General features: G+C 42.6%; 1 protein-coding gene and 1 non-coding gene across 2 annotated transcripts in view; one reads left to right on the top strand and one right to left on the bottom strand.

Moving 5' to 3' along the window:
• The first annotated feature begins 8629 nt into the window (after positions 1–8629).
• Positions 8630–26205, top strand: part of CDCA7 (cell division cycle associated 7) — a 40645-nt gene continuing 23069 nt past the window's right edge. Inside the window, exon 1 of the mRNA XM_042243709.2 lies at positions 8630–8832. The gene's annotated coding sequence lies outside the window, so the exon portion shown is untranslated. The remainder of the gene's footprint in view (positions 8833–26205) is intronic.
• TRNAE-CUC (transfer RNA glutamic acid (anticodon CUC)) lies at positions 11110–11182 on the bottom strand. Its single transcript has one exon. It is a non-coding gene; the product is annotated as a tRNA-Glu (tRNA).

Here is a 26205-nt window from a genome sequence, read left to right as displayed (position 1 = left end):
CTAAGCTCCCAGGGAACCGCCAAGGAAGTCCATATCTGGCTCCCTTTTGGGTCTCAAATCTTAGGCTCCAGTGCGCTGCGGCAGCTGCTCAGTTGCTTCAGTCGTGTCCAGCTCTTTGCAACCCTATGGACTATGCCCGCCAGGTTCTTTGGTCCACGGGATTCTCCAGACAAGAAGACTGGAGTGGATTGCCATGCCCTCCTCCAGGGGATCTTCCTGACTCAGGAATTGAATCCATATCTCAATGTCTCCTGCACTGGCTTCCTGCTAGGTTATTCACCACTGGTGCCACCTGGGAAAGCCCAGGCCCCAGTATGAATGTATGTACTTAAAATTGTTTTATTTTTCTCCTGTTGCTGCTGCTGCTAAGTCGCTTCAGTCGTGTCCGACTCTGTGCGACCCCATAGACGGCAGCCCACCAGGCTCCCCCGTCCCTGGGATTCTCCAGGCAAGAACACTGGAGTGGGTTGCCATTTCCTTCTCCAATGCATGAAAGTGAAAAGTGAAAGTGAAGTTGCTCAGTCGTGTCCGACTCTTCATGACCCTATAGGCTGCAGCCTACCAAGCTCTTCCTTCCATGGGATTTTCCAGGCGAGAGTACTGGAGTGGGGTGACGTTGCCTTCTCCTGTTAACCTGTCTTTATTATGAGAGTGAGGGGTCTTAGCCAAGAACTTGGAAAAATAGAGGGAAAATTATTTTATTTCCCCTACATCACTTCAGAAAGCAGAATGCTTAGCCCTTATTTCGCTAAGATTACTCCACAATAAGAGTAAGACTTTAAAGGATAAAAGAGCCTGTATATAAAGTGCTCAGTTCATAGATGGCTCCTGCCATGGGCTCAATCGATTATAACTATTATCATTGTTGTTATTAGTACTGTATTATATCTTAATACTCAAATTAAAAAGGCCAGGTCTGAGAAAGAAGCACTAAAAGTATTAATATATTCCAGCTACTTCCCAGGTAAGTGCTTACATCCTTGGTTTACTCTTTTTCTTAATTGTCTTTGTTTAAACTACTCTCCCTAGCCTTTTTCTGTGTTTCATTTTTACATTGCTTTAAGGAGACTGGGTTGATAGTGGACCAATTTTTCAATTCCCTAAAATTTTATAATCTAGTCAGCTTCCCCCTCAAAATAAATATACTTACTGCCTCCAGGCCTTGGTTATTTTTAAAGGACTATATAGCTGTGATTGGGTTGTGCAAGTTTTCTTGTTCATAGATACTGTATACCACGATGTCTTAGTACTGATAAATGGAATATTGCCTGCCATAACAGTAAACAAAGGATGTCTCCAATTTCCAGAGGTTGCAGCTACAGTCAATGGTGAACTGATGAGTCCTGAGGGGACTCAGGAAGGAAAGAATACCTGCCAGCTAACAGCTATCATCCAGTCCCATCACTTGATGGCAAATAGATGGGGAAACAATGGAAACAGTGACAGACTTTATTTTCTTGGGCTCCAAAGTCACTGCAGATGGTGACTGCAGCAGTGAAATTAAATGACACTTGCTTCTTGGAAAAAAAAGCTGTGACCAACATAGACAGCATATTTAAAAAGCAGAGACGTTACTTTGCCAACAAAGGTCCATCTAGTCAAGGCTATGTTTTTTCCAGTAGTCATGTATGGATGTGAGGGTTGGACTATAAAGAAAGCTGCTGCTGCTGCTAAGTCACTTCAGTCGTGTCCGACTCTGTGCAACGCCATAGACGGCAGCCCATCAGGCTCCGCTGTCCCTGGGTTTCTCCAGGCAAGAATACTGGACTGGGTTGCCATTTCCTTCTCCAATGCATGCATGCATGCTAAGTCGCTTCAGTTGTGTCCAACTCTGTGCAACCCTATGGACAGCAACCCACCAGGCTCCTCTGTCCACAGGATTCTCTAGGCAAGAATACTGGAGTGGGCTGCAATTTCCTTCTCCAAAAGAAAGCTGAGCACTGAAGAATTGATGCTTTTGAACTGTGGTGTTGGAGAAGACTCTTGAGAGTCCCTTGGACTGCAAGGAGATCAAACCAGTCAATCCTAAAGGAAATCAGTCCTGAATATTCATTGGAAGGACTAATGCTGAAGCTGAAACTCCAATACTTTGGCCACCTGATGTGAAGAGCTGACTCATTTGAAAAGACCCTGATGCTGGGAAAGATTGAGGGCGGGAGAAGGGGACAACAGAGGATGAGATGTTGGATGGCATCACTGACTCAATGGACATGAGTTTGAGTAAACTCTGGGAGTTGGTGATAGACAGGGAGGCCTGGTGTGTTGCAGTCCACACCGGGTTGCAAAGAGTCAGACACAAATGAGCAGCTGAACTGAACTGAACAGCTATCAGACTCCAGCCACTCCCCATGTTGAGCGCTAAAGAAACTCAGGATATGAATACATAGCCTACTGGCCCCAAATAGCTAAGGTGCATATCAAAGGGATGACTTCACTGAGCCCAGACTTGCATCTTTCTATATATAGAAAGTGAAAGTGAAGTCGCTCAGTTGTGTATGACTCTTGGCGACCCCATAGACTGTAGCCTACCAGGCTCCTCTATCCATGCATGGGATTTTCCAGGCAATAGTGCTGGAGTGGATTGCCATTTCCTTCTCCAGGGGATCTTCCCAACCCAGGGATCGAACCCGGGTCTCCTGCAATGTAGACAGGCTTTACCATCTGAGCCACCAGGGAAGTTCTAAATAGAAAAGTACTAAACTACTTAACTTCACATATCTGAGTTTTTTAAATTAACAATAATCTTTTGTTGTTCAGACTACTGCCCTTTGTTGCAGAGCTTATATATATCCTGGTTCCTCCCTCACATCCTTGGAGCAATTATCTCAGGGTTATTTGACATGCTGCCTCCCAGGCTTAAAGTCCTAAAAATTCCTGCTAAATAAAACACAACTCTTAACTTTCAGGTTATGAATTTTTTTTTTAGTCTACAGTACATTGAACAACACTGTGTAAATTTTTAATAGATCCCCAATATTCCAAATTGATATTATTACCTAAAAAAAGTCAACTTAAAAAAACACACACACACACATGGGATTTCCCTGGGGGTGCAGTGGCTATGACTCTGCTCTTGCATGCAGGGGGCCCTGATCTGATCCCTGGTCAGGGAGCTAGGTCCTACCTGCAGCAACTAAGACCTGGTACAAAACAAACAAACAAACGTGTGTGAGAGAGAGAGAGAGAGAGAAGAGAAACAGAAACGATGTCTGGAATGATACATAAGAAAATATTAACTTTGTCACTGGCTGATTAGATAGGTGATTTTTTTATTTTAAATTAATTTATTTATTTTAATTGGAGTCTAATTACTTTACAATATTGTAGTGGTTTTTGTCATACAGTGACATGAATCAGCCATGGGTGTACATGTGTTCCCCATCCTGAACCCCCCTCCCACCTCCCTCCCCAATAGCAGGTGCTTTATATTTTATCTTTGTTTTGCTTATTTGTACAATACCTCAAAAATTACTTGTACTTTTTTAGTTGAAAATGTACGTATTATAATCTAATATCTTTAGCATACGGAGAAGGCAATGGCACCCCACTCCAGTATTCTTGCCTGGAAAATTCCATGGACAGAGGAGCCTGGTAGGCTGCAGTCCATGGGGTCATGAAGAGTCGGACACGACCGAGAGACTTCCCCTTCACTTTTCACTTTCATGCATTGGAGAAGGAAATGGCAACCCACTCCAGTGTTCTTGCCTGGAGAATCCCAGGGACAGGGGAGCCTGGTGGGCTGCTGTCTATGGGGTCGCACAGAGTCAGACACGACTGAAGCGACTTAGCAGCAGCAGCAGCAGCAGCATTACTAAATATAAAACATAAAGAAGGACTACTTACTGTATAGCACAGGGAACTGTACTTAATATTTTCTAATAACCCACACAGAAAAAGAACCTGAAAAAGAAAACACAAACACACACACACACACACACGTATGTGCTAAGTTGCTTCAGTCATGTCCAACTCTGTTGGACCCTATGAGCTGTAGCCTGCAGGCTCCTCTGTCCATGGGATTCTCCAGGCAAGAATACCGGAGTGGGCTGCCATGCCCTCCTCCAGAGGATCTTCCAGACCCAGGAATCGAACCCATGTCTCTTATGCTTCCTCCACTGGCAGGCAGGTTCTTCACCACTATACATACCACCTGGGAAGTATATGTATAACTAAATCACTTTGCCATATACCTGAAACTAACACAACATTGTAAATCAACTATACATCAATTTTAAAAAATAATTGACTGAAAAAGGGAAGATACGGGGTTTCCCTGGTGGTCTAGTGGTTAAGAATCTGCCAGCTAGTGCAGGAGACATGCGTTCAATCCCTGGTCTAGGAAGATCCCCAGGCTGTGGAGCAACTAAGCCTATGCACCATAGCAACTGAGCCTGAGCACCTAGAGCCTGTGCTTTACAGCAAGAAAAGTGATCTCAATGAGAGGCCTGAGCATCGCAACTAGAAAGTAGCCCTCTCTTGCCACAACTAGAGAAAGCCCACATGCAGCGGCGCAGCCAAAAATAGACAGAAATGAATAATAAAATCCTTTTTAAAAATGAAGATATGCGGAGAAGGCAATGGCACCCCACTCCAGTACTCTTGCCTGGAAAATCCCATGGACAGAGGAGCCTGGTGGGCTGCAGTCCATGGGGTCACAAAGAGTCGGACACGACGGAGCAACTTCAGTTTCACTTTTCACTTTCCTGCATTGGAGAAGGAAATGGCAACCCACTCCAGTGTTCTTGCCTGGAGAATCCCAGGGATGGGGGAGCCTGGTGGGCTGCCGTCCATGGGGTTGCACAGAGTCAGACATGACTGAAGTGACTTAGCAAGGAGGTGAGAAGGTGGAATGAATTGGAAGATTGGGATTGACATATCTGCATAATTATGTGTAAAACAGATAACTAATGAGAACCTACTGTATAGCAAAAGGAACTCTATCCTCAGTGCTCTGTGGTGGCCATTTAGGCCTATTTAAGGAAGAAAATCCAAAAAAGAGGGGATATGTGTATATGTATAACTGATTCACTTTGCTGAACAGCAGGAACTAACAACATTGTAAAGCAATTATATTCCAATACAAATTAATAAAAAAATAAAAATAAAAATAAAAAAATGAAGATATGGTTAAAAATAAATAAATAAACTAATATCTTTAGATAAGCCTACTAGATAGAGTTTTCTATCTTCTCAGCCCAGTGGGGTCTTTCTGTATCTCACCGGGCTCTGAAGAAATCACACCAATTATTATCCATGATGAGATCAGATTGCTGTCTGCACCCCTAATTCCAGGTAAGCATTTTTAACAGGTAATCAACAAAACAGCACAAATTGATTCCACTGCTACCGAAGATGGTCTCTGGGCCCTTGTTCCATCAGATGTGAGCTGATGATTTCGTCTTTGGAACAGAGATAGCCCTCAATTTTAGTTTAGGAGCTGTACCATGTTGGATACACATCCGCAATATATAAGATGGGTACAAGGATCATGATTTCACAAGAATATAGTGATGGTTAGGAATGAATGTAAAACTCCAAAGAGTGCCTCGCAAGAGCTAGCATTCAACACCTGGAAGCCATTCTTATAATTCTCTGTAGGCAAAACAGCACATGGTCCCTGTCCTTTCCACTATCTCCTAAGTCTTTCACTTTCCTGAGTTTGAGTATCTCGGAAAGGCAGCTCCTTCTGCACAGCCTCACCAGTGAAAGGGAACCAGCCTGCATTCCTTTGGTGCTGAAATGATAAAGATGCATGTATTAATACCTCTTAAGACTATACTATTTTATACATCTATATGATTTATATAAGATAGATATTTAGGCATCTAAAATCTATATTTAATTCAGCTGCTTATAATGACTACTGAATCATAAATGTTACTGCTAATTCTTGAATAGCTTTTTCTCTGCTTACTTATAATATATTAACCATCTAACCACCTAAAGATTTTCTCCCTCTCTAAATAATTAAGTTGATAAAATACTTCTTGGGTAGTTTTCATTTTCAGGTTCCTCAAGACTTCTAAGTCTTTTTTTTAAAATAACAGCTATCTTCTAAGTCTGTATCTCTAAAACTTTTAAGGCTAAAGCCAGAGGCCTCTCAAATTAGACTGTTTCAGCTCAAATTCCAACTCACTGTTTTCAAGCTGTGTGACAAGCTACTTAACCTGACTGTGTTTCAGTCTCCTCAACAGTTTAATAAGAGAATAATAATACCTATCCTAGCCCATAAGTTAAACAGTGAGAGCCTGGCATGGAGTAAGTAGCTATTAATATGTGATCAATATTGTAGAAGTGAAATACACTCCACAGGCATTTGCAGCTCCATCAGTCCATCAGAACGGCAACTGCCTACATGCATGAGTCTGTTTTAGGTGACTGTGAATGAAAAACACTGCCTGCCATATCAGTAAACAGAGGATGTCGCAGTCATCAAGCCATGATATTACAGCTGCTGGGAAGGAAAGCTCGGAGGGAACTCAGAATGGAGGCAGAATGCCCCCCTATCTAACAGTCAGCCACTGCAACCACCCTCTACAGTGCACCAGGCGGAGTCTCAGGGTGAGAAAATATGGGATGCTGCCCAAGATAGCTGAGGTGCATATCAAAGGAAGAATTTCAAAGAGCCCAGACTTTGCATTTTCCCATATACAGAAAAGCAGTAAATTCCTTAGCTTGAGATATGTGGTTTTCCTTAATTAACTAATCTTTTGATGTTCTGACTACCTGGTCTGAGAGCCACATTGGGATAGAAGTAGAAGTAGGGGGCTTTGATCTTCAACATGTGAATGGTTATTAATCACCAGTTTTCAGGATAGAGTCCCTTACTTCAGTGGCCCTTAACATTAATCTCTGCAAATGATAAACAGCTGTCTCAGGGGTGAGGTAGTCATTTAGGGGTACCAGTTGGGGAGGAGCCTGGGGCTCCAGCTGCTTCTTACACTGAATTTCAACCTTTCCTTCTGTTTGTAGCTCACTTGTACCCCTTTTCAGAAAGCTGTTACAATGTTGCCAGTTTCTGAGTCTTTTGGGAATCCTTCCCTGTAAGAGGAGCCCATTTTCTTAAGATGGTTATCATCCTACCCTTTCTTTACCAGCTCCTAAAATGTTGTTCCTTTTCTTTCCTCTCTTAATTTCTTTGATCTTGTGGTTTTCTGTTTGAATTTAAAAAGACATATATATCCCAATGTTCATTGCAGCACTATGTACCACGGCCAGGAGATGGAAGCAACTTAGATGTCCATTGATAGATGAATGGATAAAGAAGTTGTGGTACAAATGTACAATGGAATATTACTCAGTCATAAAAGGGAATGAATGTGAATCAGTTGAACTGAGGTGGATGAGCCTAGAACCTGCTATACAGAATGGGTAAGTTAGAGAAAAACAAGTATCACATATTAATGCATATATATGGGATCTAGAAAAAATGGTACTGATGAACCTATTTGCAGGGCAGGAATAGAGATGCAGATATAGAGAACAGACGTGTGGTCACAGCAGGGGAAGAAGTCGGGACAAACTGAGAAAGTAGCCTTGACATATATACACCACTATGCGTGAAATATACAGTGAGTGGGGAGCTGCTATCTAACACAGGGGGCCTAGCCAGCACTCTGTGATGACCTAGAGGGGTGGGATGAGGCTGGAGGGAGGCTCAAGAGGGAGGGAATGTATATATACTTATGGCTGATTGTTGCATGGCAGAAACCAATACCACATTGTAAAGCAATTATCCTTCAATCAAAAAAAAAAACACAACAAACAATTTAAACCCTTGTTACTGTGGGTTTAGTGGAGTAGGGGGAAGGGGAAGTGGCTAATTGCTGGTATTGAAGTCAGGATGTAAACCAGCCTTTAAACAACTTCATATTTCCTTTAAATGTTTTAAATTTAATATTAGAACATAATCATTTTCCTGTATAATAAAAAATAGCTTGATAAATATCATTTAGTTGTTTGCTTATATGACATTGTCTTTCCTTAATAACTATCCCATCATGGACTTTGGGCATGTTTCCCAATTATGAATAATACTGTAATGAACATCTCTGAGTATAAAAATCATGACCTGATTTTAGATTATTTCCTTAGAACTATTAAGAAACAAAATTCAACTGAGTAAATATAAAGATCTAAACTGGCTTTATTTCACAGTTCATGAATCGGGCACATACTGATAAGTAGAGAGGAGTTCTGAGGAGCTGCACAGAATGGAAGACTGTACAAAAGGGTAGAAAAGGGAGAGAGATAAAGAAAGAGTGCATTGTTTCAGGCAAGGTTACCTTCTTAGAGGGGACGGAAGGGGTCTACTGGGTGGATTACATCATTAGTGCTGACCAGGTAATTCTAGACTGGTTAAAGATTACATTCCTGGGAGAGCTAAAACTGCTATCAGGTTAGGTGCTGAGTCTTGGTTTGCTCAAGCGACTCCATCTGGGGCCTGTAGTGTCTTATTTAACAAAATAAATTCCCAGAGGAAATATTGGAAACAAGAGAATGCAGACAAAAGAAAGAGCAAATCCTTCTGTTGCCTCAGACTAGCCTGGAGGGCTGGTTAAAACAGCCTGCTGGGCCCATCCCTAGAGTGAATGATTTGGCAGGTCTGGGGTGGGGCCAACAATCATTTGCATTTTGGCTAAAGCTAAGGGTTGGGAACCACACTCTGAGAACACTGATCAAAACCAGAGACAGGGAAAAATAGTCTTGAACAAGAAAAGGAGGTAAATTGAGAGCAGATGAAACTGCAGAGGTGTTTGTTGATGGGACCTAGGCAAGAAACTGCTTCTTTTTCCTGACTGAAGTAGGCGGCGGAATCCTCGGCCAAAAAAGGTAAGTGTAGAGCAAAAGGTGTGATAAGAAGAGTGAGTGGTTCAGGTTTAAGCCATGGTGGGATTTAATGAAGGCACAGACTTGGAATCCTAAAGAAGCATTAACTAAGCGCATTGACAGCGGAGGACAGGGAAGCCTGGTGTGCTGCAGTCTATGGGGTCGCAAAGAGTCAGACACGACTTAGCGACTGACCAACAAGGGCATTGAAAATCTAGCTTAAACTAGACATCGTACATTTAAAATTATAGTCTTCATCGTCCTATAATCTTTCACAACGTCGTTCAGCTGCCAGAGGAGGCCTAAAGAGTATAGGGCAGCTGCCCCAGGGGGTAAAGCGCTGAGGCTAGTGGTCGAAGAGCGAAGCAATGGAGATGAGACCTAGGCTAGAGAGGAGATCTCTGTGTGACCATTTTGCCGGAGGGCAGGTTTGATAAAATATATGTCAGGTCTTGTGGAAATAAACGAGTGAGAAAGCTGGAAAGATGGGGACAGGACAGGAAAGTGGTGAGTCAAATGATTAGAGCTGACCATTCGGCAAATGGAGCTGTTCTGAGGTGTGAGAAGAGTTTGGAGATTGGGAGAATTTGGCTGAGGAAATCTGTCCTTTGCAAGGGCGTTAAAATTCCTGGGAATAATGACAAACCCTGGGTCACCTGGAGGTTGAAATAAGTAGCCCAGAGGGACAGTAAAATTGAAGGCTGAGGTGTGTGTGTATGGCGGTCTCAAAGCCTTTTGTATCAAAGTTGGAGACAAATGAGCTGAAATCAGCCACGGAGAGGGAGGAACGTTCACATAACTCTCCTAATTTATGGTAGGTGGGGTGTGGGAGCAGGCCGCCAGAGTTGGCCAGGTGGTCGTGATGAGGGGCCGGGCCTGAGAGTTGAGAGCTTCACTCAGTCATTTCTGTAGAGGCTGGAGGGAAGCGAGAGTTCCCCCAGAAAAGCCTGAGGTCTACAGAGTGATTTTTGGTCCCCAAGAAACCCAGACTTCACCCCTCCAGGATGAAGGATGTTAGCGGCAGCATTGTGAGCATTAATTCATTCCATTCTGTGGGGAGGGGGAAATTTCCCCCTTTACTCCTGTTGGTTCTTATAACTACTCTAATAATCAAACCAACACAAAACAGGTTAGGAGAAAAAGGAGCACATTTTAATCCAGGTGCATGAAGTTCTCATGGAACCTAAGGAGTGGGCAAAGCGGGCAGCTTGTATACCTTTTAGAGAAAGAGACAATAAACCTGTGAGGAACTGGCAGGGCAAAGAAACTTAGGCGCCTAATTAGCGAAGAATCAGCACAGAATTGGGGCTTGGGGTAGTAACTTAAAGAGGCAACAAGGCTTGTGTAAATAGGCATCTCGGCCTGAATTCCCTGTCTTTGGCAGTAAGGGTGTTTTACCTCCAGATGCAGGAAATTTACTTTTCACGGGAGAGATTTATTTCCTGCTTTCAGGGAGAAAGAGAGGAGGGTCAGAGTGTCCCTCTTGTGTTGGCCATTTCTTAAGCAACTTTAATCCAAAATCATCAATATGCCTTTGAGGGCAGCCTACCCCGGCCCCGATAATTCCTAGGCGGCTCTGATACTGGGGGGCTGCCGTTCTTCATCTCCCCAGGATCATGGTCCTTCTCTGAGTTCCAGGCAACCACTACCAGTCCTCTTAAGAGTTTGTACAAAAAAAATGAAACTCCGTGCCATTCTCGTGCTAGGCATTGGCAACGCTAAATCCCCATTCTCAAGGATCTTAATGACTGGGGGCAGGGGAGTGGGAAATGAAAGTCTTGAGGGGGGCTCAGAAAAAGTAACACCTAACAAAGTCTAGAAAGCTGGATAGAAAACGACCTTTCCGAGGATATTTCTTTGTAAGACAAAAGCTCTTTGAGACAGGTATTTTCTAGGAAGGAACCTTTTTCAAAATGCAAATAAACCACTTAAGACCAAAGAGTACCTATTGTTTCCCACAGTCTGCTATTTCTGGCACACTTTCTGAGAACAGGAATTAGCTTGGGGCCAAGTGAGAAAACTAGGGGCAGAGGGACATGTTTGTAGTTGGGCTGCCCTGCAATGACGGAAGCCTCGGCCAATTCTAGGGTGTCCTAGCTCGTAGGGAGAAAGGGGATAAACAAATACATTGCTCCCAAGTGACAGTTACCTTTATTCTGCCTCTGAAATTATTTGCCTTAAAAAAAAACGCAATTATTTCTTTGCGTTGTGTCTTAGTCGCAGCATATGGTATCTTCAGTTGCAGCAGGCGAATTGTTCTTTGCGGCATGTGGGATCTAGTTCCCTGACTAGGGATTGAACCTGGGCCCTCTGCTTTGAGACTGCAGAGTCCTAACCACTGGACCACCAGGGAAGGCTTTCTTATAAGTAGAGGAGGAAAGGAGAGAAAAGAGACAAGCCTGTTGGATGTGATCACAGAGAGCACGTGGGGCACCTCGAACGAGCCCCAGGAACACTGGCATCTTTAGAATGGGCAGAGGAAGTGAGAAAGACTGCCTGTAAAGGGGGGCTATGTAGGTTCCCTGGGAAATACGCCCCATTCCGCAGCCAGTCTTGGGAAAGAGATTAAAGAAACCAAGAGATAAGAGTACACAGTGGATGCTGGAGTTTTCAGACGTGAAGAACAGGCTGTCACATGAAAGGACAAGCAAATAAAAACCAATCAGTAACTGAGCTGGGGTGACATTCTTGAATATTTATTCAGTGGTAGATTGAAAGCCGTTAAGGAGTTGCAAGTAGGGGAATGACATGGCTGTGTGTGTGTGTGTTCAGGTCGCCCGCTGACCAGGAAGAAGCTGTGTGGCTGGGTGGGTGGGTGGGGGGCTGGCGGCAGCGGGGTAAGAGGCAGGGAGAGGATTCAGCCACTCCAGCCTCCTTCCTTCTGTGCTCATCATCGAGTTTCCTCTCCCTTCTACCATGTGTGTGCTCAGTCACTGAGTCATGCCCCACTCTTTGCCACTCCACAGGCTGTAGCCCGTCAGACTCCTCTGTCCATGGGATTCTCCAGGCAAGAATACTGGAGTGGGTCGCCATTTCCTCCTCCAGGGGGTCTCTTCCCAGCCCAAGAATCTCCTGCACTGGCCTTCTTTACCACTAAGCCACCTGGGAAGCCCACCTCCCTATCTATAGGAGCCTAAAAAGAGCCTAAAAAATAGTCTGGAGACTTATTTTTCCTCCCAGGCTATGTGGGGTGATTCTTCCTTTTTACAGTTGTCAGAAATGAAAGTGACAAATGTAGCCTGTTTCTCACCTAAAGAAAATAAGCCTTGCTAGATTTTAAGAAAAAGGAGACCGTCAGAATAGAGATGTTCTATGTACTTTAACCAAGAAACTTCTCAGTTGGCTGTCCTGCCATCCCCAGGTATTATCTTAATTTATTCAATATTCACTATATGTCACTATGAAAGTGAAAGTGAAGTCGCTCAGTTATGTCCGACTCTGCGACCCCATGGACTGTAGCCCCCCAGGCTCCTCCATCCATGGAATTTTCTAGGCAAGAGTACTGGAGTGGGTTGCCATTTCCTTCTCTAGGGGATCGTCCCGATCCGGGGATCGAACCCGGGTCTCCCGCATTGCAGGCAGACGCTTTTACCATTTGAGCCACCAGGGAAGCCCATATGTCACTGTAGAGGAGGAAAAATAATTTTGCCTCTACCCTTCTAGGCTTGAATGAGTGCTGTGCTCAGTTGCTCAGTTGTGTCCAACTTTTGCAGTCTCATGGACTGTAGCCCACCAGGCTCCTCTGTCCATAGGGGATTCTCGAGGCAAGAATACTGGGGTGGGTTGCCATGCCCTCCAGGATCTTCCCAGCCCAAGGATCGAGGTCTTCCACATTGCAGGAGAATCCTTAACTGTCTCAGCCACCAGGGAAGCCCATGAATACCGGGAAAGATTAACAAGAGGAAATTTTAATTCCATTCCTGTACAAAAGCGCCACAAAGACAAGGGACTGAAAGACATGACCAGACCAGGATGCTTTTATGACTTTTAGACAAAGAAACAATAAATTTATGAAGAATTGACAAGACAAAGGGGTTTGGGCTGGAAGTAATAGACGGTGAGGAAGTAACAAGATTTGTTTATCCAGCCTTTTTGGCCCTAAATTCCCTGTGTCTGGTGGTGAGGATGCCTATTCCAGGTACACTGAGGGCACCTTTCACAAGGAGTTTTTTTTGTTTTTTTTTTTTTAATTTCTGCTGTACAGCAAAGTGACTCAGTTATATTTACATTCTTTTCCATATTCTCTTGCATTCTGGTTTAATACAGGATATTGAATATAGTTCCCTGTTCTATACTGTAGGATCTTGTTTATCCATCCTCTATGCTAGTTAGCATCTGCAAATTTCAAGCTCCCAATCCTTGTCTCCCCCACCCTCTTGGGCAACCACAAGTCTGTTCACCATGTCTGAGTCTGTTTCTGTTGTATAGATATGTTCATTTGTGTCTTATTTTAGATTCCACGTATAAATGATATTTGGTATTTGTCTTTCTGACTTCGCTTGGTATGATAATCTCTAGGTATATCTGTTGCTGCAAATGGCATTATTTCATTCCTGTTTTTTATCACATGGGAGATTTATCTTCTGCTTAGTAGGGGGACAAAGGAAAGTGAGAGTGCCCTTCTTGTACTGGCTATTTCTCTAGTGCTCTTAATTCAAAATAAATGCCAAAGTGGGAGATACGTTCTGAACCGCTGTACCAGCCATGGTACTAAGATGAGGTCCATGAATAAGACAGATGGGATCTCTGTTCTCTTAGACTTTACATTCCAGGTAGGTTTTGGATGTGGGTGTGCACATCCATGTGTACATGAGTGTGTGCGTGTGTATGTTGGGAGCAGTGAGTGAGACAGACTGTAAACAAGTAACCCTGAAAACTTGAGATTGTGAGAGGGGCTGTAAAGACAAAAGGGTCCTGAGATAGAATATAATAGGGTGGAGGACAGTCCTCTGAATGTAATACATGCTCAAGGGAGGTGACATTTGAATTTCGACTTGAAGGCAGAAAAGGAATTGGAGTACAAAGGTCCTCTGAAGCGGAGGAAAGAGCCTGTGCAAAGACTTTGAGATGGTTATGAGTCTGGTTTAGGATAAGATGGAGGAGGCAGGCAGGATTGGAGGAAGGGAAAGCTAATGAAGGATTTTTTTTTTTTTTTTTGCTGACGCTGGCTCTTATTTTCGGCATTTGGAATCTAGTTCCCCAAGACTCTGAGCTCCCAGTGCTGGGGGTGTGGGTTTGATCCTTGGTCAGGGAAAGTGTTAGTTGCTCAGTTGCGGTCTCAAAGAGTCCGACTGAGTGACTGACACCTTGCCTTACCAGGGATCAAGCCCAGACTCCCTGTTTTGGGATCGCAGCGTCTTAGCCACTGAACCAACCACCAGGCCCTGGAAAGATTTTTTAACTGGAGAATGACCCAAGTTATTTTCTAAAAAACTGCTGTGGTTCTGTGTAGATATGTAATTGAGGAAGTCACTGGAGTATCCAGAGGGATTTTAGACAAGAGTTTAGACAAGAACAGTGGTAGTGGCAATGCACAGAAGTGGATGGGCTTGTGACGTAGCTGTGCAAGTAGAAGCACCAGTATTTGGTGACACGTCAGATGTGAGAAATCAGGAATAAATAATCAGGATTTTTAGCTTGCGCAACGGAGTAGACGATGATGCTGTTTACTGAGGTGGAAAGGTGTGGAGGTGAGTGGCTTTTGAGGAGGGAATCGGAGATCTATTATGGTATGTTATATTCAAAATGACATTAAGTAGATGGTTTAATATACGAATTTCGAGTTCAGAGGTAAAGTTTTGGCTGAATATATAATACCGGGAGTCATAGGAGATGATGGTGCTACTACCCATGGGCTCAGATGATCTGTTCCTGAAAAACAGTCGGATCAAGTCAAACGTTTCCTGACTTAAGAACGTGTCATGCCTGAGTGCCCTGTTTCAGGTAATCCCCACGTTTCACAGGCAATCACCATTCATTCCAATTTCTATTGCCATTGTTTCGTTTCACCTGTTCTATTATAGGTTTTCCCTTCCCTGTCTGAAAGTAGAGCATTCCTATGAAATGTTTCACAACCTGAAATGGTGTGAGGAAGCAATTACCTTAGGACACATGTTGCTAACCGATGCACAAAATAAACTGAGATCCTGCACAGACAGTTCAAATCTGGTGGTTTGTTGCTGAGATGCTGACTGTTGTTCCCGGGGAAGAAAGTTGGAGGGGCCACTTTAGCTGCTTCCAGTTGCTCACCACCTTTATAATGGTGGTTGGTGGTGGCTGCAAAATAAGCGCTGAATGTTACTGCTATTTTTCATCTTTTTTTGGTAAAATGAAAATCCTCTTTGGCTTTCTTTCCAGTGTGAAAACCAGGTAAAAGTGAAGTGGTTATAAAACAAACTTTTGAAAAGCAGGGGATAATACAATAAGGGGATAAGTACAATAAGCATTGTACTTTCTTCATCATTGTCCAAAGTATTTTCACCTTTGTGATTTCTTTGACTCATGGATTATTTATATGTGCACAGTTCAATTTCCGGATATCTGAGACTTCTCTAGTTATCTTAATGTTGTTGATTTCTAATTGAATTATTGGTGGTCAGGGAATAGATTAGGTAAAATGGCAATTTCTTTTGAAGTTCATTGAGAATTATGAATTCATGACCTAAAATAATGTGTATCATGATAAACCTTCCATTTTCACTTGAAAAGAACATGTATTCCTCTACTCCACAGTTGCTGGATAACATGCTTTATAAAAGTTAATTATGTAATTAGGTGAAGTTACTTAATGACGTTTTTTCATATTCTACATATCCTAGTTTTTTGAGTGTGGTTGTGTGTTGGTCTAATTCTATCCATTTCTGAGATGGGATATTAAATTCTCCAACTATGATTTAACTAAGATTAAAATCTCCAACTAGGATTGTGAGTTTCTCTATTTCTCTCTTTAGCTCTGTCGGATTTTTCTTTAAAGTTTTGAAGTACTGCTATTAGGTTCATACATTTCAGAATTATAGGTCTTCCTGGTGAAACAATCCTTTTATCATTATAAAATATTCCTCTTTATCTCTGGTAATACATGTTTTGAAATCTGATTTGTCCTGATTTCAGTTCAGTTCAGTTGCTCAGTCGTGTCCAACTCTTTGCCACCCCATGAATCGCAGCACGCCAGGCCTCCCTGTCCATCACCAACTCCCAGAGTTCACTCAGACTCACGTCCATCGAGTTGGTGATGCCATCCAGCCATCTCATCCTCTGTCGTCCCCTTCTCCTCCTGCCCCCAATCCCTCCCAGCATCAGAGTCTTTTCCAATGAGTCAGCCCTTCGCATGAGGTGGCCAAAGTACTGGAGCTTCAGCTTTAGCATCATTCCTTCCAAAGAAATCCCAGGACTGATCTCCTTCAGAATGGACTCGTTGGATCTCCTTGCAGTCCAAGGGACTCTCAAGAGTCTTCTCCAACACCACACTTCGAAAGCATCAATTCTTCGGCGCTCAGCCTTCTTCACAGTCCAACACTCACATCCATACATGACCAAAGGAAAAACCATAGCCTTGACTAGACGGACCTTTGTTGGCAAAGTAGTGTCTTTGCTTGTCAATATGCTATCTAGGTTGGTCATAACTTTCCTTCCAAGGAGTAAGCGTCTTTTAATTTCATGGCTGCAATCACCATCCGCAGTGACTTTGGAGCCCCAAAAAGTAAAGTCTGACATTGTTTCCACTGTTTCCCCATCTATTTCCCCTGAAGTGATGGGACCAGATGCCATGATCTTCATTTTCTGAATGTTGAACTTTAAGCCAACTTTTCGCTCTCCACTTTCACTTTCATCAAGAGGCTTTTTAGCTCCTTTTCACTTTCTGCCATAAGGGTGGTGTCATCTGCATATCTGAGGTTATTGATATTTCTTCTGGCAATCTTGATTCCAGCTTGTGCTTCTTCCAGCCCAGTGTTTCTCATGATGTACTCTGCACAGAAGTTAAATAAGCAGAGTGACAATATACAGCCTTGACGTACTCCTTTTCCTATTTGGAACCAGTCTGTTGTTCCATGTCCAGTTCTAACTGTTGCTTCCTGACCTGCATAGGTTTCTCAAGAGGCAGGTCAGGTGGTCTGGTATTCCCATCTCTTTTAGAATTTTCCACAGTTTACTGTGATCCACATAGTCAAAGGCTTTGGCATAGTCAATAAAGCAGAAATAGATGTTTTTCTGAACTCTCTTGCTTTTTCCATGATCCAGAGGATGTTGGCAATTTGATCTCTGATTCCTCTGCCTTTTCTAAAACCAGCTCTAACATCTGGAAGTTCACGGTTCACGTATTACTGAGCCTGGCTTGGTGAATTTTGAGCATTACTTTACTAGCATGTGAGATGGGTGCGATTGTGCGGTAGTTTGAGCATTCTTTGGCATTGCCTTTCTTTGGGATTGGAATGAAAACTGACCTTTTCCAGTCCTGTGGCCACTGCTGAGTTTTCCAAATTTGGTGGCATATTGAGTGCAACACTTTCACAGCATCATCTTTCAGGATTTGAAATAGCTCAACTGGAATTCCATCACCTCCACTAGCTTTGTTTGTAGTGATGCTTTCTAAGGCCCACTTGACTTCACATTCCAGGATGTCTGGCTCTAGGTGAGTGATCACACCATTGTGATTATCTTGGTCATGAAGATCTTTTTTGTACAGTTCTTCTGTGTATTCTTGCCACCTCTTCTTAACATCTTCTGCTTCTGTTAGGTCCATACCATTTCTGTCCTTTATCGAGCCCATCTTTGCATGAAATGTTCCCTTGATATCTCTAATTTTCTTGAAGAGATCTCTGGTCTTTCCCATTCTCACTTTCCCATTCCCACTCTGTAGTTTTCCTCTATTTCTTTGCATTGATCACTGAGGAAGGCTTTTTTATCTCTTCTTGCTATTCTGTGGAACTCTGCATTCAGATGTTTATATCTTTCCTTTTCTCCTTTGCTTTTCCCTTCTCTTCTTTTCACAGCTATTTGTAAGGCCTCCTCAGACAGCCATTTTGCTTTTTTGCATTTCTTTTCCATGGGGATGGTCTTGATCCCTGTCTCCTGTACACTGTCAGGAACCTCAGCCCATAGTTCATCAGACACTCTATCTATCAGATCTAGTCCCTTAAATCTATCTCTCACTTCCACTGTATAATCATAGGGATTTGATTTAGGTCATACCTGAATGGTCTAGCGGTTTTCCCTACTTTCTTCAATTTAAGTCTGAATTTGGCAATAAGGAGCTCATGATCTGAGCCACAGTCAGCTCCTGGTCTTGTTTTTGCTGACTGTATAGACCGTCTCCATCTTTGGCTGCAAAGAATATAATCAATCTGATTTCGGTGTTGACCATCTGGTGATGTCCATGTGTAGAGTCTTCTCTTGTGTTGTTGGAAAAGGGTGTTTGCTATAACCAGTGCATTCTCTTGGCAAAACTCTATTAGCCTTTGCCCTGCTTCATTCCATATTCCAAGGCCAAATTTGCCTGTTATTCCAGGTGTTTCTTGACTTCCTACTTTTGCATTCCAGTCCCCTATAATGAAAAGGACATCTTTTTTGGGCGTTAGTTCTAAAAGATCTTGTAGGTCTTCACAGAACCATTCAACTTCAGCTTCTTCAGCGTTACTGGTTGGGACATAAACTTGGATTACTGTGATATTGAATGGTTTGCCTTGGAAACGAACAGAGATCATTCTGTCGTGTTTGAGATTGCATCCAAGGACTTCATTTTGGACTCTTTTGTTGACCATGATGGCTACTCTATTTCTTCTGAGGGCTTCCTGCCCGCAGTAGTAGATATAATGGTCATCTGAGTTAAATTCACCCATTCCAGTCCATTTTAGTTCACTGATTCCTAGAATGTCAACTTTCACTCTTGCCATCTCCTGTTTGCCCACTTCCAATTTGCCTTGATTCATGGACCTCACATTCCAGGTTCCTATGCAATATTGCTCTTTACAGCATCGGACCTTGCTTCTATCACCAGTTACATCCACAACTGGGTATTGTTTTTTGCTTTGGCTCCATCCCTTGATTCTTTCTGGAGTTGTTTCTCCACTGATCTCCAGTAGCATATTGGGCACCTACTGACCTGGGGAGTTCCTCTTTCAGTATCCTATCATTTTTACTTTTCATACTGTTCATGGGGTTCTCAAGGCAAGAATACTGAAGTGGTTTGCCATCCCCTTCTCCAGTGGATCACATTCTGTCCGATCTCTCCACCATGACCACCCGTCTAGGGTGGCCCCACACAGCATGGCTTAGTTTCATTGAGTTAGACAAGGCTGTGGTCCTCGTGTCCTGTATTAAGGTGGGTCTTTTTTTTTTTTAATACTTATGTATTTATTTTTGGTTGTGCTGGGTCTCCACTGCTGCACTCGGGCTTTCTCCAGCTGTGGTGTGTGCGGTCCGCTTTCCATTGTGGTGCATGCACCTCTTGCGGCGGTGTCCTCTCTTGTGCAGCACGGGCTTCGGTAGTTGCAGCACTCAGGCTTGGCAGTTGTGACTCTTGGGCTTAGTTGCTCCACAGCACATGGAATCCTCCCAGACCAGGGATCGAACCTATGTCCCCCGCATTGACAGGCGGACTTGCATCCACTGTGCCACCAGGGCAGTGTGTGTCTCTTGTTGATAGCACATAGTTAGGTCTTCCTTTTTTATTTAGTCAGACAATTCCAGTCTTTCAGTTGGTTTGTTAGATTTATGTACATTTGATGTAATTCCTGGTGTGTTCAGTTCAGTTCCACTGTTTTTGCTATTTTCTCTCTGTCTCGGCTATTTTTTATTCCTTTATTTCTCCTTCCTATCCTTCTGTTTGGGAGATCATATTTTTTACTATTTAGTTTTAGTTCCTCTATTGGCTTTTTAGCCCTGACACCACAAGCCAATAAAACTCCGGATATCTGCTTCAGGTCTAGCTGCCCCATGCAGCCTAGACATGGGAACAGCCTGTATGAGTGGATTTCATCTAGTGAGTGCGGGTCCCCTTTTTAAGGCTTGAAGGCCCTTCCAGTTTTTGCCTGCAGTGGGGCCTCTCCAGTATCTTCAAATAGTTGATTACATTTTGTCCACAGTTTATAACTGTTAGCAGTGGGAGAGTTATTCCGGTGGTGGTTACTCTGCCATTACCAACACTATATAACTCTCAGTTCTCTTAATCCTTTAAAAGTCTTTCTTATTATCTACGAGAACACCTCAGTTAGATATTGTTATTTAACATCACTTTTTGTTCTGTCCAAGAGATCATGTCTCAGACTTTAGAAGATAATAAAATCTAATAATAGATTAGATTAATAGAACATAATAATAATAATATAACTTAATAATCATGTTTCATACTTTATCCGTCTATCATTTTATTGACAGCCAATCATACTGCTTTTCCAATTGTAGCTATAATTTTAAGTTTTATACAAGTAAAATAAGTGTGAGTCTGTATAAAGAAAAGTAATTAGCACTAATAGTAGAAGGGTTACACAGTTATGGCAAAACATGAAATAATAGTGCTGGGAATACTGAAGTTAGGAAGATTCTTTTCAGTAACATACTTCCTCTGACCCTGAGACAGTGGTGAACGGAAATCTAGAGTAAGGAAGAGAAGTCAGGACAGGGAATAGAGATGAGAGCATTCAAAGGCTTAAGACCTTCAGTCCAGTGCCATTGTTAGAACCAATTTTTGTAACTTTAATGTAAAAGAATACAGCCATTCTAAGAAGTTCTGTCTTTGGTTCTCTAAGATGTTTTTATCCTAATACATTATTAAATTTTGTAAGAATCAGTATAACCTTTTCAATTCCGCTTCTGATAAATGTTTTTTATTTGATTTTTGCTTTCTATTTCTAACCATTTTGAAGGTAGTTTAAAAATACATCTATAAGTTGATTTGCTTGAATGTCTCTGATGAAACTTCAGTTTCAGAAATGTCTATTATTTCCTTTTTTTTTTTTTTCATGTGTTGATCTTGATCCTGAGGAGAGTTACGAAGTTTTCTTTTAAGTCGTCTAACTCTAGTCCTAGATCAGGTCCATAGCACCTGAAAAGTAACCCCTTTGTTATCCAAAGAATGTAAAGAAAATAAACCCCCAGGGAGGCAGCATTGACTAGAGATTAGAAAAAGGGGCTGTCAGGATGATAATCCAATTTAATCAGCTCTCCTTTTTCTAAACACTCTGCTTCCAGTTTTCCACCCTGGCTTTTTAAGGATTGGTATGACTACCTAGTGCTTACTTGTATTTATACAATGAAGGCAACATTTTATTTTCTTAACTAGGTTTTCAGTCATTTCACTGTGGAGTAACTGGTTCTTTGATCTACTCTGAAGGATGGACTGAAGAAAAAAATCCCTGATTGATTCTGTTAAGGGCCTCGTGTCATGGACGTCTTACCCTGTCTTTTCTAGTTGCTGCTGTGCGAAAATTGACTTATGCTAAAACACAATGATGCTGTGTTTAGAAACACAAATACTTTTGAAGAGAAGTCAGTGGTCATTTGTATTTTCTTGTATATGTTTTTAAACTGTTTTTCTCTTCATCTTTGGTTTTCAGAAAATTTACAAAGGATATCACAGGTGTGGTTTTCTTTGTATTTGTTCTGCTTAGGGTTTGCTGAGCTTCTTGAATCTATAAATTTGGGAAATTTTCAGCTATTATTCCTTTAACTATTTGTTTTCCTGCCTTATTCTTTCTGTGCTTTCCTTCTAGGACTCCAATTACTCATATATTAAAACTTTATATTGTTCCCATAAGTCACAAAGTCCCTTTTCTGTTCTGTTCCCCCACCACCACCCCCGCCCCCGCCCCCGCCTCTGCAATCTTTTATCCTCTGTTCTTTAGACTGGATAATTTCTAATTATCTCTCTTTATGTTCACTTATTATGACATCATAACCAATATTCTTTTAAGTCTATCCATTAGATATTTGATTTACGTTATATTTCAAATCTAGAATTTCCACTTGGTTCTATTTTTATACTTTTGCTTTCTTTACTGATAGCTCTTATTTGTTTAAGAACATAAAGGAAAAGTAAGCTTAGTCCTAATAACTTTTATAATCTTCCTTTGCTAATTTCAGTATCTGCAGAATCTTGAAGTTAGTCTGCATTGATTATGTATGAGTCATGCAAGTTTCCCCCTTTGTCTAGTGATTTGGGGTTTTATTCAAAACATAAATAATCACTGTAGAAACTCTGGATTCTGTTCTGTTTTTTCCAAAGAGTCTTGATTATTTGTTTTGACGGGAGGTTAACTGGGCCTGCTTCAAACTCCACACTCAGACTCCCCTGCAGTTGGTAGCAGCTGAAATTTCTGCTTAGTTTTTAAAGCCATAGATGAACTTCTTGGATCTCTCATGCGCACGTAGTTTAGGAATTAGCCAAAGATTTGGGCAGAACTTATGTGCAGCATTTGAGGCTACCCCTTTTTGATTCTCTTTAAAAAAAAAAAAATCTTATTTATTTTTGGGCTTTGTCGCTTCGCTGCACGGGCTTCTCTCTAGGAGCTACTGTCCAGTTGCGGTGCACAGGCTTCTCATTGCAGTGGCTTCTCGTCGCACTGCACGGGCTCTAGGGCGTGTGTGTTTCAGCAGTTGCAGCCCTTGGGCTCAGTAGTTGCAGCTAGAATCCGAGGCTCAATAGTTGTGGTGCATGGGCTTAGCTGCTGGCCATGTGGGATCTTCCCGGATCAGGGATGGAACCCATGTCTCCTGCATTGGCAGGCAGATTCTTTACCACTGAGCCACTAGGGAAGCCCAGACTTCTGTTATTTATTTCTAGTTTGACTCTATCATAGTTATATAATACACTTTCTATAATTCACATTCTTTTTAATTTCAAAGTTTGCTTTATGACCCAGGATATGGTTTGGTTTCTCTGGACACTTTAAAAGAATGTGTATCACGCTGTTTTTGGATAAAGCGTTATATGAATGTTGACTAGGCTCTGCTGGTCGGTGGTAATGAGTTCTTCTATCCCTTTGCTGATTTTTCTGGTTAATTTTATCACTCACTGAGTGAGGAGCGCTGAAATCTCCCAACTATAATTCTGTCCTTTTCCTGATACCCAAGCCCTGTAAATGTTACCTTATTTGGAAATTACAGATGTAATTTAAGTTAAGGATCTTGAGATGAGACCATCCTGGATTACCCAAATAGGCCCTGATCCCAATGGCAAGTGTCCTTATAAGAGACACAAGAGGAGCAGTCAGAGACACAGAGGAGAAGGTCATGCAAAGATGGAGGCAGAGCCTGGTGTGAGCAACCATAAGCCAAAGAATGAGGACAGCAACCCCAAACTGCAAGAGGCAAGGAACAGAGACTCTCTCCTAGAACTTCTAAGGGAGCACAGTCCTCTTGATACCTTGGTTTTAGACTTCTGGCCTCCAAAGCTGAGAGAATAGATTTCTATTGTTTTAAGCCACAGAGTTTGTGATCATTTTTTACAGCAGCCACAGGATACCCATACAGTAGCATACCTAGCCTTCCAGGCTCTAATCTGAAAAAGAGGAGTCCAAAGAGACACAGCTTGACCAAGCTCTCACCCTAGAGATTAGACTACTGTCACAACTCTGGTGACAAACTAGACTAGATCGTTCAGACTCATCAAAGACAGTAACTAGAATAACCAGTCTTTACCAGTTTCCACTTAGGAACTTATAAAGCCAATGTTTGTGTCCCATATGTTGGGAAATTCATGTGTTGATGTTCTATCTCCAGTGAAACAGAATGCGGAGGTGGGGCCTTCTGGAAGGAATGAGGTCATGGGAGCAGAGCCCTCATGAATAGGATTAGTGGCCTTAGAAGAAGAGATATGAGAGAAATTGCTTCTCTATCTCTGCTCTCCCCTGTTAGGATAGCAAGAAGGCCATCTCAAACCAGGAAGCACGCTCTTGCCAGGCACCTTGATTGTGCATTTCCCAGTCTCCAGAATTATGAGAAGTAAATGTTTGTTGTTAAAGTCATCCAGTCTATGGTATCTTTGTTGTAGCAGACTGAACTAATAGCAGCCAGTTTTTATAGTTTCTAAAATTTGGAATTTTGGATAATTCTTCTTGCTGCCCTACGCAATCTTATTTTCTTTTCTTTAAATTTTATTTACTTTTTCTGGGTACAGCGGTTCTTCCTTGCTGCACGGGCTTTCTCTAGTTGTGGCACGTGGGGCCTGCTCTGCAGTTGAGGTGCTCGGGCTTCTCATTATGCTGGCTTGTCTTGTTGCAATGTACAAGCGAAGTAGTTGTGGCACACAGGCTCAGTTGCTCCACAGCATGTGAAATCCTCCCAGACCAGGGATCGAACCCATGCCTCTTGCAATGGCAGGTGGATTCTTAACCACTGGACCACGAGGGAAGTCTGCAACCCTGTTTTCTTACTGGCCATTTGGTCTCTTCTGCTTCCTTGTGACATTAGCTCACAGTAGCCCTTAGTCTGCTTCGGACTCAGAGCATCATTGCTGTGCTTTCTATTTCACCACTAGCCAGTGTTATCTTCTGGTATTAACAAGGATTAACTAAGTTAAGAGAAAGAAAGTGACCATGGGACCACCAAGGTGTTAATGGATCAGTGGCCCCTGTCTCAAGTGTCTAATCTGATTGGGAGCAGGGGAACATTATCACCTGGTATCAAATGTGGTGCTTAACCATGTGGGGCTGGTTATTCAGATTTTGCCTGGTACAATACAGTAGTAAAGAGTGTGACCTCAGTCTAAGTTGAAATAGCTATGCCACTCTCCACATGTTCCATGACCTTGGGCAGGTTAATCTCTCTCAGTTTTTGTATTTTGCCTATAAACTAGAGAAAATGAGCCAAGCCTGCCTTACCGGATTGGCATGAGGATTAAATGAGTACACGTCTGGCACAGAGTCAGTGTACAATACATTTTATTTATTATTACTGAGCCTGCCAAGTGTATAACTTTTCCCATTCTGTAGTTCCAAAGATGCCCAGACCAACATGATTGAGATAATACTTTTCTAGTCAAAAACACATATTCCCATTGCTAAAATAAGCTCCTAAAATCATAACTAACTATTGTATCTACAGACAATATCATGGGGCAGTATCAAAGCTGCTTCTCAGTCTTAAGCGTTCACAACCTCCTGGCACTAAGCATCCCGTCTCTAGTTCTGCAATCCCTTCCTGCCATTTTGTTAAATACAGCCCCCCGTGTCTCAAAGGTGAAGAATCTGCCTGCAGTGCATGAGGCGCAGGAGGTGCAAGTTCAACCCTGGGTTAGGAAGATCCCCTGGAGGAGGGCATGGCAATCCACTCCAGTATTCTTGACTTAAAAATTCCCGTGGACAAAGGAGCCTGGTGGGCTACAATCCACAGGATCACAAAGGGTCAGACACCAGTACGTGACTGAGCACATAGCAGATCAGTAAATGGAATGAATAGTACCACCATCAGCGTCGCTGATACTATTTAGATATTATTTAACTACTTATTAAAGTATCAGTTCAGTTCAATTGCTCAATCGTGTCCGATTCTTTGTGACCCCATGGGCTGAAGCATGCCAGGCTTCCCTGTCCCACACCAACTCCCAGAGCTTGCTCAAACTCATGTCCGTTGAGTCAGTGATGCCATCCAACCATCTCATCCTCTGTTGTCCCCTTCTCCTCCTGTCTTCAATCTTTCCCAGCATCAGGGTATTTTCTTATGAGTCAGTTCTTCACATCAGGTGACCAAAGTATTGGAGATCCAGCTTCATCATCAGTCCTTCTAATGAATATTCAGGACTGTTTTCCTTTAGGATTGACTGGTTGGATCTCCTTGCAGTCCAAGGGACTCGCAAGAGTCTTCTCCAACACCACAGTTCAAAAGCATCAATTCTTTGGCGCTCTGCTTTCTTTATAGTCCAACTCTCACATCCATACCTGACTACTGGAAAAACCAAAGTTTTGACTAGATGGACCTTTGTCAACAAAGTTATGTCTCTGCTTTTCAATATGCTGTCTAGGTTGGTCATAGTGTTTCTTCCAAGGAACAAGCATCTTTTAATTTCATGGCTGCAGTCACCATCTGCACTGATTTTGGAGCCCAAGAAAATAAAGTCTTTCACTGTTTCCATTGTTTCCCCATCTATTTGCCATGAAGTGATGGGACTGGATTGGAGAAGGAAATGGCAACCCACTCCAGTGTTCTTTCCTAGAGAATCCTGTGGACAGAGGAGACTAGTGGTCTGTTTCCATGGGGTCACACAAAGTCAGACATGACTGAAGCAACTTAGCATTGATGCATGTAACGGAGAAGGAAATGGCAACCCACTCCAGTATTCTTGCCTGGAGAATCCCAGGGACAGAGGAGCCTGGTGGGCTGCCATCTATGGGGTCACACAGAGTCGGACACTCCTGAAGTGACTTTCCAGCAGCAGCAGCAGAT

The sequence above is a fragment of the Ovis aries genome, chromosome 2, assembly GCF_016772045.2.
Source record: "Ovis aries strain OAR_USU_Benz2616 breed Rambouillet chromosome 2, ARS-UI_Ramb_v3.0, whole genome shotgun sequence".
Classification (NCBI taxonomy): domain Eukaryota; kingdom Metazoa; phylum Chordata; class Mammalia; order Artiodactyla; family Bovidae; genus Ovis; species Ovis aries.
This window is presented reverse-complemented; position numbering and strand designations above follow the sequence as displayed.